Here is a 17,796-nt window from a genome sequence, read left to right as displayed (position 1 = left end):
CAACTAATGCAAGATTACATGATGCATCAGGTAAAACTGTAGGTAACAATCCCCTAGTCCAGATGGGAGCACACACCCCTCCCTGCCTTACATAAAGATCTAGGTAAACTATAATTCAAAACTGTCTGATCATGAGAGGAAAAGGTATCACTTATCTGCCATTATCTGTTGCTCATTGACCAAAGGTGAATCCATTGCATGATAACATCCTCACATGTTGAGGTTCAATCAGGGTGGCTGACAAAATAGTAGGGAAATATTAGGGAAAGTTATAGATTATAGTCTCAAACCTTTTGGAAGGCTGGAAGGTTTTATTTAGACAGGCTGAAGGCAGCTGGTTCATTACATTAGCATAGGGAAAAAGGGATGATAAAGGCTTTCCCAGTTAAATCTGTTTACCCTACATTCCTTTGTCTCTATTTTGTTTGCTTATGTAAACTTTGTGTTGATGGCCCTCTCAGTGGGAGGTCAAAGGGGAATTACCTGTTAATGGTGTTTACTCTGGGCCCCTGGAACCAAAAGTTTTATCATTTGTAACTTTTTTAACCATGTTAATTTTAACCATTTTTGTAACCATGTTAATTACTTCAAGACAGACCTCCTTAGTGGGTGATCAATGTCTCACTCACATGTTCAGTTACCACATACACAAGCAGCTAGCAATTCTCACAACATCCCAGGTTGAGGCCTCAGAAAGCAAGAAATATGGGCAACAGCCGAGGTTGGGTACTGTCACATTACACTTTATTGTAACATTATGCAGCAGTAGCTAAAGAAAAGATCTGTTGAGAGACCATAATGCTAAACATAAGGAGTATATAATACAGTCTCTAGCCCTTTATTCTCAATTATGTCCAGTAGTGTGCTGAAGCTATTCATACTAGCTCACATGAGCAGATCATATGCATGCATCTCTTGCCAAAATTGGCCATGGTGGGTGTACTTACACAATGGAAGTGGGCAAACATTAAAAATTAGCTTTTTAAAAACTATATATTTATCAAGGCATTGAACATTTATCAGCACATCTCCTATATATCATTCTTCCTAGTTTTTACTAACTAGATACTAGACTAGGGAAACAATGAATTTACTGAGACCTAGAAATAAAATACAATGTCTGGCCTCCTTCTTTGACTTACTGGTACAGAATTTGATGAATATTAGGGGAAACAGACTGTATTAGTCAGGGTTCTCATAGAGGGACAGAAGTAATATATATACATTAGGGGATTTTATTAATTATAAACTTACACAATCACAATGTCCCACAACAGGCTGTCTGCAAGCTGAGGATCAAGGAGAGCCAGTCTGAGTAGTAAAACTGAAGAACATGGAGTTCATTGTTCAAAGGCAGGAAGCATCCAGCATAAAAGAAAGACGTAGGCTAGGAATATAGGCCAGAATAGTTTTTTTCACGTTTTGCTGCCTGATTTATATTCATTGGCAGCTGATTAGATAGTGCCAACTAAGATTAAGGGTGGGTCTGCTTTCCCCAGCCCACTGATTTAAATGTTAATCTCCTTTGGAAACACCCTCAGACACACCTAGAATCAATATTGCATCGTTAATTCAATCAAATTGACAGTAATAACCATCACAAGTCCACCCCATGTCAATTTAATCCCATGCACCTCTCCTATAATCATACATAATCTTCAAATAAGGAATAATAAAGTCAGCCAGGTGTGGTGGCTCATGCTTGAAATCCCATCACTTTGGGAGGCAGAGGTGGGTGAATCTGGAGGTCAGTAGATTGAGACCATCCTGGCTAACACAGTGAAACCCCATCTCTACTAAAAATACAAAACATTAGTTGGGCATGGTGGCACATGCCTGTAGTCCCAGCTCCTCAGGAGGCTGAGGCAGGAGAACTGCTTGAACCCAAGAGGCAGAGGTTGCAGTGAGCCTAGATCATGCCACTGCATGCCAGCCTGGGCAACAGAGAGAGACTCCATCTCAAAATAAATAAATAAATAAAAAGAATAATGTCACTATTATGTCTGACATAGTATAACTATTCTTTGTTATACAACTGGAAACACCACTTCCCAATACAAATACTATTATATAAAGTTAACAGTACTTAAATGCTAACTGAAGTCAATAAATCTTATGTCATATAATAAAGAAAAATGAAATACAATGAAGATAGTTTCTTGGTACAAGTATATAGATGCACAAACATATTGTTAACAAAAGAAGGAGAAAGTACTCATGACAATTACAGTCCTCATTTCTGCAGCTGGTCACAGGGTAGTAGCTGGTATTGATGACTACCTTCTTCGACTACACATTCTGTATTTCCTTTGCCTTTAGCAAGCAACTTAGCAGGTTGTGTGTGTTTTTTCCTGGTGAAGTGACACAAACCTTCATTCCTGAAAGGTCCAGGCCACTTGTAGTCCTGCCTGGATTATGCTGTTGTAGTTTCCAATTTACCTTAATCACAGAGCATGGCAGTAATAAGAGATGCACTAATGAATCTTGTATATACCATGTATAGTCTTCCTTACCTCCTTTGTAGACCAGTAGACTGAATTCATCTTGATAGCCTAGATCAATCATCCCAGCCAACACTGTAATTCCCTTCTTAGCCTGTTGACTTAAAGGTAGAAGCCCAAGTGTCCAGGTGGCAATCTTAACTTCCAATTTAATGGAATTGTTGTTGTGTTTCCTGGTGGCAGAATTTCTTCCTCTGGAACTAAGACCTCTAGGCCAGCAGAACATAATGTCATGGGAAGAGGAAGCAAAAATTTTTCTAGTGGATCACTATAGGTGATGGTGAGTGGTGCCACTTCCACTTCTACCTCTTGATTCCTGGACCCGTGAACCCTGGCTATGGGCGAAACAGTACCATATAATGGACACTGATTCAGAACATGCATGGGCTTCTGGAGAACTTAGCACCACCCCTGCAAAGTATTTTCATCTAGTTGGCATTGTAATTGTGACTTCAAAAGACCCTTCCACCATTCTACCAATCCAGGTGCTTCAGGGTGATCGAGAACAGGGTAAGACCAGTGAGTCCCATGAGCACATATCTACTGCTGCACTTATTTAGCCATAAAGTGAGTGCCTTGGTCAGAGGCAATGCTGTGTGGAATACCATGACAGTGGATAAGGAATTCCATGAGTCCACAGATGATAGTCTTGGCACAAGCATTGCATGCAGGATAGGCAAATTATATCTGGAGTGTCTATGTTAGTGAGGACAAACCTCTGCCCTTTCCATGATAGAAGAGATCCAATACAATCAACTTGCCACCAGGTAGCTGACCGATTACCCCAAGGAATGGTGCCATATCAAGGGCTTAGTGTTGGTCTCTGGTGCTGGCAAATTGGGCACTTACCAGGTCAGCCTTGGTTGTGCCCAAGCATAACCTCTATTCTTACTACCATGACCACTTTGTTCATGGGCCCAATGGGCAATGAAAGGGGTAGCTGGGGAAACAGGCTGAGTGGTGTCCACAGAGGGGTCGCCAAATCTACCTGATTATTAAACCCCTCCTCTGTTGAGGTCCCCTGTTAATGAGAGAACTTACATGTCTTCACAGTATTTGACCACTCAGGTCCATCTACATAGCTCTTCCCCAAACTTCTTTGTCACCAATTTTCCAAGCATGCTTCTTCCAAGTCCCTGACAATCCAGCCAAGCCATTGGCTCCAGCACATGAATAAGTATATAATAGCACATCTGGACATTTTTCCTTCCATGCAAAGTTCACAGCCAGGTGAACTGCTCAAAGTTCTGCCCACTGGAAAGGTTTCCCTTCACTCCTGTCCTTTGGGGATTCCCTAAAAAGGGTTGTAGTTCTGTAGCTGCCCACTTTCTGGTGGTGCCTGAATATTGTGCAGAACCATCTGTGAACTACAAATACAAAAATTAGTCAGGTGTGGTGGCACATATCTGTAATTCCAGGTGCTCTGGAGGCTGAGGCACAAGAATCACTTGAACCCAGGAGGCAGAGGTTGCAGTGAGCTGAGATTGAACAGCTGCATTCCAGCCTGGGCAACAAAGCAAAGCTCTGGCTCAAGAAAAAACAGAAACAAAAACAAATAAAAACCATTTCTTTTTTAAGCAGGGTATAAGTACATGACTGTGGGGATATATAAAGTTTAAGGCATTGATCAGTAGCATCATGGAGCTTGGCCTACTCCACGTTGTTTTCCTCTGTATCTTGTTTGAACAGCATTCAAGGCCAGGGAAGAAATTGTTGAAAAGTGACTGCTTCCAATGTCATGGTAATGCCAGAATCTCCTGTAGTCATTCTTCCAGCCCATGTTTTCAAACTGACTCTGACATTCACCTAGATTATAATTGTGGATTTCAGAAACAGACAGTTTGTAGGTAAATCAGCATCACAGTAGGGCTGATTTTTTCAGTGAACAGATAATATTGACTAGAGATTTTTTAGCATGAGATTGATTTTATCATTCAACTAGGCTTAGACAGAGAGAAAAAAGTCATTGTGATTATTATAAACCCAAGGGCGAAGTGATAAATTAAAAATAGGGTTTCTAAAAATAACATTTGTAGTTGAACTTAAGATTGCACAGACAGAGAAGAATGAATGAATTTAAAAAGCAGTTTTTCTTTTTTTCAGTCAGAACTAGAACTGTGTTAAGAATGAAAGAAAACCAAAAAAAAAAAAAAAAAAAAAAAAAAAAAAAAAAAGGCATGTTGATTTAGCCAGAGAAGAAAAGAGATTTGCTTAGAAAAAGTGAAAGTCTTAAATAGAAATCTACGAAATAGGAAGGAAGAAAGATAACATGCCCATATATAACTATTTTTAAAGTCAAACTAGCAAAGTTGAAGCTCCTTCCTTTTTTGATTAGGATTCAAAAAGATTTCTTATAGCAAGAGAAAGTCAAGATGTTAGTAAAATAAAATAAAAATAAAATTTGGAAGCCTGCATAGGAAGCCTGCGAGACAGAAAAGTATACAGAATTATATACTCTAGCAATGTTCTCTGTTCAAAAAGCGGTGTTAGATCATTAAGTAAGATTTAGAAATATCTTTGAAGTAAAGTTTTGGGAATATCAGTATGAAATTCAAGTATTTGTTGATTTTCTTGATTAAAAAATAACATTAAGTGGAAAACCGATGATTCTTATGCCAGAAGACGACATCAGACTACAAGTAGGGACTTGGAAGATGAGATGCTAAAGTTAAAAAATGAAACAATAAATTATATACAGTGTTTTGGAATTCTGGACAGGTAGTTGATTACCTTCTCAACAGAATCACCCACTTTGCCTCAGTGGTAGACAAGATATGTTTTGAAAAAATGTAATTTATTTTCATACTCAGCATTCAAAAACTGTATCTCTCACTCTGAGAGACCTATAAGGTAGAATCAGCTAGAATACATCAGTAAAACAAACATCAGGACCCAAGCAAAGGTAAAGTTAATAGAAATGTAATCTCTCAATAGCATATAGTGTTTTTCCTGCACCAGGTAGAGAAGGAATGGAACTAGAATTAAAAATAAATTACCACTTTTTTTGTCATGGTCTACTTGAAAGGCATAGGAGACTAAGAAAGTATGGACCCAAAATATATGAGACAAGTCTCAATCAATTTAGAAAGTTTATTTTGCCAGAGTTAAGGATGTGCCTGTGATACAGCCTCAGAAGCTCCTACCACATGTACCCAAGGTGCTCAGGTCACAGTTTGGTGTTATATATTTCAGGGAGACATGAATACATAAGATATACCTTGATTCAATCCAGAAAGGCAGGACAACTTGAAGTATGGAAGGGGCTTCCAGGTAAGTAAGAGATAGGTAGATAAGAGACAAATGGTTGCATTATTTTGAGTTTCTAATTAGCTTTTCACTGAATATACAATTTACATATGAGGGGAGGGTAGAGGAATGGTCATGTGTACCTTAGTCTGGCTTAGTGAACCAATAGGGCAGAGGAAGCAATCAGATATGCATTTGTCTCATGTGAGCAGAGAATTTGAGACCTCTCTCACCTTTGTCTACAAGGTAATATGGTTTGGCTCTGTGTCTCCATTCAAATCTCATCTTGAATTGTACTCCCATATTTCTACGTGTTGTGGGAGAAACCCAGTGGGAGATAATTGGAATCATGGGTGTGGTTTCCCCCATAATATACTCATGGTGGCGAAAAAGTCCCACAAGATATGATGGTTTTATCAGAGGTTTCTGCTTTTGCATCTTCCTCATTTTATCTTTCCATATAAGAAGTGTCTCTGGCACCATGTAAGAAGTGCCTCTTACCTCCTGCCATGATTTTGAGGCCTCCCAAGCCATGTGAAACTGTAAGTCCAATTAAACCTCTTTTTCTTCCCAGAATCAGGTATCTTTATCAGCAGCATGAAACTGGATTAATGCAGTAAATTGGTGCCAGTAGAGTGGGGTGTTGCTGAAAATGTGGAAGTGACTTTGGAACTGGGTAGATAACAGGAAGAGGTTGGAACAGTTTGGAGGGCTCAGAAGAAGACAGAAAAATGTGGGAAAGTTTGGAGCCACCTATAGACTTGTCGAATGGCTTTGACAAAAGTGCTCATGGTGATATGTACAATAAGGTCTAGGCTGAGGTGGTCTCAGATGGAGATGAGGAATTTTTGGGGAACTCTTGTTATGTTCTAAGAAGGAGACTGGTGGCATTTTGTCCATGCCCTAGAGATTTGTTGAACTTTGAATTTGAGAGAGATGATTTAGGGTATCTGGCAAAAGAAATTTTTAAGCAGCAAAACACTCAAAACATGATTTGGGTGCTGTTAAAATCCCTCTTTTTTTGAGATAAACTCTCAGCCTGTTACCCAGGTTGGAGTGCAAGGTATACCCTCTGCCTCTTGGGTTCAACGATTCTCCTGCCTCAGCCCCCTGGGTAGCTAGGATTACAGGCACCCACCACCACACCCAGCTAGTTTTTGTATTTTTAGTAGAGACAGGTTTTCACCATGTTGGTCAGGGTGGTCTTGAACTCCTGACCTCTTGATCCACCTGCTTCCCAAAGTGCTGGGATTACAGGTGTGAGCCACCACACCTATCCAAGCATTTCATTTTAAAAGGTAAACAAAGCATAAAAAGTTCAGAAAATTTACTATGATGCAGTAGAAAAAACAAACAAACATTTCTTGAGGAGAAATTCAAGCTGGCTGCAGAAATTTGCATAAGTAACAAGGAGCTAAATATTAACCCCCAAGAAAATGGGGAAAATGTCTCCAGGGCATGTTATAGGTCTTCATGACCTTCTCATCACAGACCATGAAGTCTAGAAGGAAAAAATGGTTTCGTGGTTGCGCCCATGGTCCCATGCTGTGTGCAGCCCAAGGATTTGGTGCCCTGTGTCCCAGCCATTCTAGCCATTGCTAAAAGGAACCAAGGTACAGCTCAGCCCATGGTTTTAGAGGGTGCAAGCCACAAACTTTGGCAGTTTTCACAGGGTGTTGAGCCTGCAGGTGCACAGAAGTCAATAACTGAGTGTGGGAACCTTTGCCAAAATTTCAGAAGACACAGGGATACGCCTGGATGTCCAGGCAAAAGTTTGCTGCAGGAGCAGGGCCCTTATGGATAACCTCTAGGGCAGTGCAGAAGGGAAATGTGGGGTGAGAGCCCCCACACAGAGTCTCTTGGGGGCACCACCTAGTGGAGTTGTGAGAAGAAAGCCATGGTCCTCCAGACCCCAGAATTGTAGATTTGCGGGTGATACCCTGCAAATCCACAGAGGTAGAGCTGCCCCAGACTATAGGAACCTACCTCTTGCATCAGGGTGACCTGAATATGAGACATGGAGTCAAAGGAGATCATGTTGGAGTTACAGAATTTGACTACCCTGCTGGATTTCAACTTGCATGGGCCCTGTAACCGCTTTGTTTTGGTCAATTTCTCCCATTTAGAATGGCTTTTTTTTTTTTTTAACCCAATACCTGTATCCCTATTGTATCCAGGAAGTAACTAGATTGCTCTTGATTTTACAGGCTCATAGGTGGAAGGCACTTTCCTTGTCTCAGATGAGACTTCAGACTGTGGATTTTTGGGTTAATGCTGAAATGAGTTAAGACTTTGGGGGAGAGCTGTGAAAGCATGATTGGTTTGAAATATGAGGACATGAGATTTGGAGGGGTCATGGGTGGAATGGTACGGTTCAGCTCTGTGTCCCCACTGAAATCTTATCTTGCATTGGACTTTCATGATTCCCGCATGTTGTGGGAGGGACCTGGTGGGAGATAATTTGAGTCATGGGAGCAGTTTCCCCCATACTGTTCTCACTGTAGTAAATAAGTTTCACGAGATCTTACGGTTTTATCCAGGGTTTCTGCTTTTGCATTTTCCTCATTTTCTTCTGCTGCCACCATATAAGAAGTGCTTTCACCTCCTGCCATGATTCTGAGGCCTCCCCAGCCATGTGAAACTGTAAGTCCCTAAACTACCTTTTCTTCCCAATCTCGTATATGTCTTTATCAGCAGCATGAAAACAGACTAATACACAAGGAGTTTCTTTATGGGCAGATTATGAGGGAAGCATATAGCTTTTTAAAAAATCTCTGTAGCTATCCTATATAGGAATAAAATAGGAGGTGGGTTTCTTTCCCACTTGACTTCCATTTGCCTTCCTGATTTGGGGGTCCCAAGATTTATTTTCCTTTCACAAAGAATATAATACACACAAAGCATCAGATTACAGGTATATTAACTTTCTCTGACCACTGTAGCAAAGTAACAAAACCCAGAGGCTCAAACAGCAGATATTTACCCTCTCACAATTCCAGATGCTAGAAGTCAAAATTAAGCTGTCAGCAGGATCAGTTTCTTCTGAGGGCTGTAGGGAAGAATGTGTTCCACGAGCCTCTCCTACCCCTGGTAGTCTCAGGCATTTCTTGGCTAGTATGAAAATAAAAGTTTATTTTTATTTATTTATTTACTTTTATGAGATGGAGTTTTGCTCTTGTTACCTAGGCTAGAATGCAATGGTGCAATCTTGGCTCACTGCAACCTCCGCCTCCCAGGTTCTACTGATTCTCCTGCCTCAGTCTCCCAATTAGCTGGGATTACAGGCACCTGCCACCATGCACAGCTAATTTTTTGTATTAGTATTCCCCACAGCCCTCAGATTCTTGCTTCCTCAGATGAAAGAATTCAACTGAGTGGCATAATGCAGAAGAGACTAAGGCAAGTTTTAGAGCAGAAGTGAAAGTTTGCTAATAACCATTAGAGCAGGAATGAAAAGAAAGTAAAGTACCCTTGGAAGAGGGCCAAATGGGCTTTTTGAAAGGCAAGTGTAGTTTAATCTTTTGACTTGGGGTTTCATATGTTGGCCTGGTTTTGGGGTCTTCCTCTCTACTGATTCTTCCCTTGGTGTGGGCTGTCCACACGCACAGTGGCCGGCTAGCACTTGGGAGGTAAGCATGTGCAGTGTGTTTACTGGAGTTGTACACATGCTCACTTGAGGCATTTTCCCCTTACCAGCTATGTGCCTAAGAGGTCGTTACCAGTTAAACTCTGCCATTTTGTTTCTTAGTGAACATCTATGAGCCCACTCACCAAACTCCTGAGATCTTACATGTTTCTGGTTTTTCCTATCCATAGGGAGACTGCCTTTTTCTTGTACTGGCCACAACCAATTATTATTTTAGAGAGACAGTTAACAACCGCCTGACCATTACCTGATGGTCACCTGACATTCCTGGTTGTGGGGAATGGGGATGGGCCCTCGCCTACCGTGTTCAAGTCTGACTCGCTACCTACTGTAACAAGTAGATGACATTTTTCCTGGGTCTATCCATCATCTTCCCTCTATGTATGTCTGGCTCTGTGCCCAAAAGTTTCTTTTTGTTTATTTATTTACTTTTATGGGATGGAGTTTTGCTCTTGTTACCCAGGCTGGAGTGCAATGGTGCGATCTCAGCTCACTGCAACCTTCGCCTCCCAGGTTCTAGTGATTTTCCTGCCTCAGGCTCCCAAGTGGCTGGGATTATAGGCACCTGCCACCATGCCCAGCTAAGTGTTTGTATTTTTGGTAGAGATGGGGTTTCACCATGGTGGCCAGGCTGGTCTTGAACTCCTGACCTCAGATGATTCCCCCACCTCAGCCTCCCAAACTGCTGGGATTACAGGCATGAGTCACTGCAGCTGGCCCAAATGTTTCTTTTTATTAGGACACCAGTAACATTGGATTAGATCCTATGCTAATAGCCTCATCTTAGCTTGATTATTTGCAAAGACCCTATTTCCAAATGAGGCCACATTCATAGGTACTGGAGGTTAGAGCTTCACCTTTTTGCAGGGTGTAAGGGAGACAATTCAAACCAGAAGCATTAGTTAAACAATAAAGAATGTACTAAATAAGAATGTTTCTTATACCTTTTAAATGCTTCAAAATACTCACATCATGTGAAGTTAAAGAAAAAGAAAATACTAAAGAAGGGTAAGGTTTTTCATGTATATCACTGCAAAAACTATAGAGGTTCCCACCAGACCTTTGTATCCACAACATCTGAAGCATAGTAGTTTTAATTGGGAATGGTGTTGAAGGTGATTCTCAAACAGAAATGTAAAGATTAAGAAAAAAATATGCTAGGAAGTGGGAATCATGAATCTGGAACTATCCTTCAGGTGTTCTGCAGCAAACTCATTTAACATGGTGCCAAAAAAAAAAAAAAATGACATAGGATCTTTCTAGAGAAGAAAAAAAAAATCTCAGAAAAATCTGAGTAGGAGAGCACTTTTGGAATCTGAGAAAACTCAAAATGCCTTCATGCCTGTAAAATTTTATATTTAAGGTTGGAACAGCTTGGTAATAGAATTAAAAACAGTCTGTTTCTCTACAGAGTTCTCAGATTTATTTCATCTGTGCAGAGCCTTGAATTCAAGATCTAAGGAAATATTTAGAGTTAAGGGTTTGTACATATATGGGGTGAAAAACAAAGGAATGCAGGGACCTCAGGAAAGAACAATAGATAAGAATTGTCACTCTTGCCAAAATCTACAGCTTTGCAAGAGATGAGACCATTTCAATCCTGAAAGAGGAAGTAGGCAAGCATGACTTTTAAAAGCATGATGCCACAACTAACATTTTGATAGGTGATTTTTCATAAATGAGTTGTAAATTTGGAACCACTTGTACTGCCTGGCATCTTGTGAAAGCTGAAGCTTAAATGGTGTTCTATTCTAGCTCATGCTTTGCATCTATCTGCCCATCTTTTGAACAATATTGAGTTATCATTTTTTGGAAATATTATTACAGGGGTCACATCAAGGTTAATTTTTGGCATAATAAAACTGTTTTTTTAGAATTGGTGGAATGTGAAAGACATGAGGAACTTGAAGACAGTTTAATTCAGCTTTTGAAGAGTTGTTCTTAGAAAGATAACTGCAGAAGAAAGTACCCAGAAATCTCACAGGCACCCAAATAAGATCTTTGTGACTGGTTAATATGCAATTTTTAATTAAGCTTCTTACCTTTATAATAACAACTAGATGTATTAGTCAACTGCTGTTACAACAAGGTTTTATAATGAATTATTATCACAGAGCTCAGTGGCCTCCAATAAGCATTTATTTTCCTTGCTCAAGAGTCTGCATTTCAACTGGTACAGTTCTATGTCAGGCAACAGATCAGCTGCATTTGGCTCTGATCTTTGGGTTAGGTTTATGTCTGCTCTTCATGTCTCCCATTCTTGCTCCAGCTGCTATCTGGCAAATTTGCTTTTGGCAAATGTTGTGAGCACCAGAGAACAATATAAGCCACATAAGCATGTTTAAGCCTCAGCTCTCAACACATCTGCTCACCTCCACTGGCTGAAACTATTTATATGATCAAGCTTAAATTCAGGGGAGCAGAGGAATACACTTTCTGCAAATGTCACTATCACAACATTATGGAACTCCATCTTGAAACAAAAAGTTTTATTTGTGACTAGCATCACACTCCTGATGATTCTCAAAACCATCTCAGACCTCTTTGTCACACAACTTCATATGTTTCTCTACATATTATTTGTTATTTAAAATCATGTACTTAATAATCAATTTGTTTTACAATCTTTAAAACTCTATTATCTAGAAATAGAGTCTCATTATTTTATTTCTGTGCTTTTATGGATATCACCATTTTATGGTTCACATGGTCTAACACTCCCTGCTTTTGAGTTCTAAATTATATAATCAAAATATTCTGACTTTGTTTTCCTCAAATATCTCCCCTATTGTGCCTTTTTTTTAATCCTATTTCTTTGTATCTGAATAACCTTCCCATTGTTTCAGATCCTCTGCTCATAGGAATTCCATCTACCAACAAACTTTCCCATAAAAAATGATATCTTTCACTTTTTCTGGGCTCTTACTACACATGATTTTAATATTTTTACTTCACTGATAATAATTCCCTTTGAAGCATAATACTAGAAAGTTAATTGGGTTTGAGTCTTATGCCAATCATAACAACAATAAATAAATAAGAATTATACACATGCAAAACACGAATTTTACTGATTAAAATGTTATTCACCAAATTCTTATTATAACATGGACAATATTGAAATATCTCAGGATATAGTCCAGATATAGAAATAATTTAACTGAAAAGATTTACTATAAAGAATTCTAAATATTAGAAAACTAGTTTACATTTCTACCAACAGTGTAGAAGTATTCCAGTTTCTCTGCAACCTCAACAGCATCTGTTCTTTCTTGACTTTTTAATAATTGCCATTTGGATAGGAATTAGATGGTATCTCATTGTGATTTTAATTTACATTTCTCTAATGATCAGTAATCTCGAGCTTTTTTTCATATGTACATTGGCCACCTGAATGTCTTCTTTTGAGAAGTGTCTGTTCATGTTCTTTGCCCACTTTTTAATGGAGTTGTTTTTTTTTTCTTGTAAATTTGTTTAAGGTCCTTTTAGATTCTGGATATTAGACTATTGTCAGATAGATAGATTGCAAAATTTTCCTCCCACTCCATAGGTTGTCTCTCACTCTGATGATAATTACTTTTGCTGTGCAGAAGCTCTTTAATTAGATCCCATTTGCCAATGTTTGCTTTTGTTGCAATTGTTTTTGGTGATTCCATAATAAAATCTTTGTCATGCCTACATCCTAAATGGTATTCCCTAGATTTTCTTCTAGGGTTTTTATAGTTTTGGGCTTGACATTCAAGTATTTAATCTATCTTGAGATGATTTTTGTATAAGGCATAAGGAATGGTCCTAGTTTCTGTTTTCTGCATATGGCTAGCCAGTTCTCCCAGCACCATTTATTAATTAGGGAATCTTTTCTGCATTGCTTGTTTTTGCCAAAGATTGTTCATTATAGATGTGGAATATAAGTTAGTTCGTCCATTGTGGAAGATGATGTGGTGATTCTTCAAAGTTCTAGAACCAGAAATACTATTTGACCCAGCAATGCCATTACTGGGTATATACCCAAAGGAATATAAATTATCTATTACAAAGATACATGTATGTCTGTGTTATCACAGAATATTCACAATAGCAAAGACATGAGATCTACCCAAATGCCCATAAATGATAGTCTGGATAAAATAAATGTGGCACATATACACCATGGAATACTTACTATACAGTCACAGAAAGAAAGATATCATATCCTTTTCAGGGACATGGATGGAGCCAGAAACCATTATCCTCAGCACACTAGCATAGGAACAGGGAACCAAACACCTTATGTTATCACTTTTAATATGAGCTGAACAATGAGAACACATGAACACAAGGAGGGAAACAGCACACACTGGGGCTTGCCAGGGATGGTGTCTGGGGAAGGGAGAGTATTAGGAAGAATAGCTAATGCATGCTGGGCTTAACACCTAAGTGATGGGTTGATAGGTGCAGCAAACCACCATGGCACACGTTCACCTGTGTTCCAAACCTCAACATCCTGCATGTGTACCCAATAACTTAAAATAAAAATAAAAGAAAAAAAAAAGAAAAGTTAAAAGTCTAAGAGCAACTACTAAGTTAAGACAGAAGCAGCATATGCAAAATGCAGCTATCATACCTAAAGGAAAGATAAGAGGGTTTAAGTAAAAATTTAGAGCCCCGGAACAAGGACCTTGTGGAGTTGAAACTCATGCATTTGAAAAGGTGGTATTACTTGGCTATATTGATGCCTTTGAGATGTGAGCAAGATTTTAAGGAGTTGTGAAAAAAAACTCTGAAAAAAGGTCCTGACTACCTAGTTCTGATGCCTCTACAAGAGGGTACTCTAAGACCTAGTTATGTGAGAGGTAGAAAAACCTCAGAGGTAACAAACTGCTGGTACTGAGGTGAAAAAGCAAGACTAGTAACACTAACGAGAATAGAAAGCAAAAACAGAAAAAATTATCCAGAAGAACCCTGATCCTCTTTCCTCTTTTAGCCTTCCGTCTTTTTTATCGCATACCCTCTTGGAAGAGCCAAACAGGAAACAAGGTAGCAAAGGAGAAAAATAGTTCGCAAAGACAAACCTTGACTCACAAAGCCAATTCTAGAATGGACATTGCAGTTAAAGCGTCATTTTACCACATCTATATAAATATTCAGACATGAAGAAAAGTGTGTTTTTTCTGATATAACAAATATTTTTTAGAAAACAGTTTTTATCACTGTAAATCGTTCTAAGTTTAACTATCAATATTAACAAAATTAGTTATTAACATTTTTATTAAACAGTATAATAATTTACTTAGATTTAGGATTTGTCTATCAATATGTCAAGAAGTTGTAGAATCTGTTGAGCTATGAATCCTCCGGGTATTCTTAGTTTTCTAAAAATATATAAAGATAAACACATCACATCTATATTCAAAATTGTATATGGTGTTGTCTTTAACTCTAATAGAAAAGAACTAGGACACAAAGTTAGAAACATTAAGAGAAAGCTGTATGTGTCATATTGGACTTAGACCCAGTTCGTCACCACTAAATACCCATACCCTAAAAACATGCCGTGAGCATAACAAATGTATGTCAGGTGGCATGCAGAAAACCTCCACCAAATAAATAATGTAAAACCTTCACATAATTGTTGATACACCTGAGGGAAACCTATAAAAGCAAATGCAAATTTTTTCCTAAGGGAAACTCTTTAATTCAAGTTGTCATGAATAGAATTTTATTTAAAAAGATTTAATGTTAAATGATTAGACTGTACTGGTAAATAATCCATCATGAATGAAAGGTCACAAGACAAAGCCAAAAATAGCATTAGACCATCCAAGGCATCATATTATCTAATTACTGTGTAGAATTTCTAAGATAAATATGTATAAAATTAAAGATATAAAAGAATTAAAAGTATAAAAAAATACATTATAAACAGACAAAATTTTAAAATTAAACCAAAGTATGATGTTGAAAACAATGCACATGAACTTAGAAACTTATAAGGAGCACATTTGACTTCACATTCAAGTGTTAAGTCAGCTCTCTAATACTGATTAAGTCACAATGTGAATTTATTTTTGGTCTTATATCACTATTTTTTACACTAAGAAATTATTACAATATGTTTAGACAAATATTTCCATTTTATCCACTGATCAAAATTATGTAGTTCAAATATTAACCATATATTAGCCTTTCTCAACTGAAAAAATCAACAAAGTATGAAGTATCTTAAAATTTGTATATCAAAAACATGTTTACACTTTTAAGTTTTCTGCACAAAATATTGAAAAGAATTAAGAAGAGTGTATACAATAACGTAGAAAGTAAAATATTAACAAACTTCAGAATGAAAGAAATGTGTTATTTGAAACTATTAGCAACTTAAGAGATACAATATTTTCTTACCACAAATTAGAATATAATGTTAGACATTGGAACTTTGCTCTCAATATATACTCTTCTCTTTTTTACTAGTAAAAGAACCCAGAGTTTGAGCTCATCACTGAAACCTGGCTAAACCTTTGTATCATACAATCTCTCTAGCCACTAGATGTAGCCAGGTGTCCCAGTCATCACTGCTGAGATGGGAGTGTTCAGTGAACTTTTGTACCTATTATGAGACATTCTAAAAAGATAAGAGTGCTCTATCCTCTGTCATGCTGGCCGGAATATGAATATAATGTCTAAATACTGGAAGCCATTCAGAATATAAATTGACTTTGGAAAAAGAAGCTATAGTCATGAGACTAAAGAAAAAAGGAGTCAGCATGCTGGACATGCCTTACTAGCAGCCTCAGTGTCATAACCGCAACATCTGCCTAATTACTGATTTTCTTTGGAATTTGTAGCTTATTTAAGTTCCTGTTGAGAGGTCTGTGCTACTTGTAAGAATCGTAATCCTAAGAGTGACTTTATGTATATTCTTAGATTAAGGTAAAACAAAAGAGGAAGAAATAGAAATGCAAATAATACACAGAAAACAGAGGTAATAAAAATCAGTAGCATCAGAAATATGGAAGTCATACAGAATGGTGAAGAAAAACACTATAATAGAATAAAAATGTGGAGTAAGAAGAAACAGAAATAAAGTTCATTGGCTTAGAATTATCACAATATTGAATATTTGAGAAGTTAACTGAAAGAATGAATATCATTTAGAATAGTCAATGAGGATGTACAATATAGGAAGTTAACAGAGAATAAATAAATGGACAACAATGAAGAAGTGTGGCCTAAACTCTTTGTATTTTGATTTATTCTATTAATTTTGTCACGACATAACTTTTTTTATTAAAAAAAAGTGTTTAAGTACCTCTTTCTATGCAAGAAAACTTCTCTGTAAAACAAAAAAAATTATGTAGGCGCACATCTAGTTCCAACAATATACCATCCTCTCCTTCATTTCAAATTACACTTGCTGTATATAAATCACATTACAATTGAGAGCTGAAGTCTATCAACTGATTTCTTCTTATGTAATTCTTATTTTTCTTATTTATTTCTTATTGAAATATAGAATATTTCAATTTGACTCTATAAAGAAAAATATACACTTTGTGTAGTGCGAAGCCTGCGATATGAAGTCAAAATGACATTAGCTGGAGTCACAGATCAGCCATTTCAGATTTGGGATTACAGGTAATTTCTCAGAATGATCTATTCTTACTTTGTTTATCTGTAAAAAGTAGGAGAATAATAATCAACGTGAAGAAGTAAGTCATGACCATGAGTCCACCTGTGTGTGTGTAGACTCTGAATGTAATATAGCAGCTAATTGTTTCCTAAAGTATAGGCTGTTAAACTCCTATTTAAGAAGCATTGGTAGCACTAATCAGAGAATTTAAATGGTCACAAAGAATCTGGATTTTTTAGGACACTACAGTCAACTATTATTATTGTTATTATTTTGAGACGGAGTCTTGCTTTGTCACCAGGCTGGAGTGCAGTGGTACAATCTTGGCTCACTGCAACATCCACCTCCTGGGTCCCAGTTCGAACAATTCTCCTGCCTCAGCCACCTGAGTAGCTGAGATTACAGGCATGTGCCCCCACACCCAGCTAATTTTTGTGTTTATAGTAGAGGTGGGGGTTTCACAATGTTGGCCAGGATGGTCTCCATCTCCAGATCTTGTGATCTGTCCGCCTCAGCCTCCAAAAGTGCTGGGATTACAGGTGTGAGCCACCACAGCCGGTCAATTATTATTTATTGATTATATTGCATGGCATAATGGTGAGCATTTGAGTAACGAGTACACTAAAAGCCCAAACTTCACCACTACTTAGTATATCCATGTAACAAAACTGCACTTGTATATCTATAACAAGAAAACAGAAAAAAATGGTTATTGTTGTATTTATTCTTTTTCTTGCTTTAAAACTGATTTGATATCACACAACTGACATTAGATAAAAACATGCTTAGATTTTTGT

The 17,796-nt window shown here is 37.8% G+C and overlaps 1 long non-coding RNA gene across 1 annotated transcript in view; it reads left to right on the top strand.

Annotated features, from left to right (window-relative positions):
- The window catches only part of LOC128928292 (uncharacterized), a 40,141-nt gene extending 31,665 nt beyond the window's left edge, over positions 1 to 8,476 (top strand). The window contains exon 3 of the long non-coding RNA XR_008473145.2: positions 8,288 to 8,476. This is a non-coding gene — a long non-coding RNA (uncharacterized LOC128928292). The remainder of the gene's footprint in view (positions 1 to 8,287) is intronic.
- Positions 8,477 to 17,796: the final 9,320 nt, after the last annotated feature.

The sequence above is a fragment of the Callithrix jacchus genome, chromosome 1 (genome assembly GCF_049354715.1).
Source record: "Callithrix jacchus isolate 240 chromosome 1, calJac240_pri, whole genome shotgun sequence".
Lineage (NCBI taxonomy): Eukaryota > Metazoa > Chordata > Mammalia > Primates > Cebidae > Callithrix > Callithrix jacchus.
Note: the sequence above shows the minus strand (reverse complement) of the source record. Positions and strands in the feature narration are given on the sequence as shown.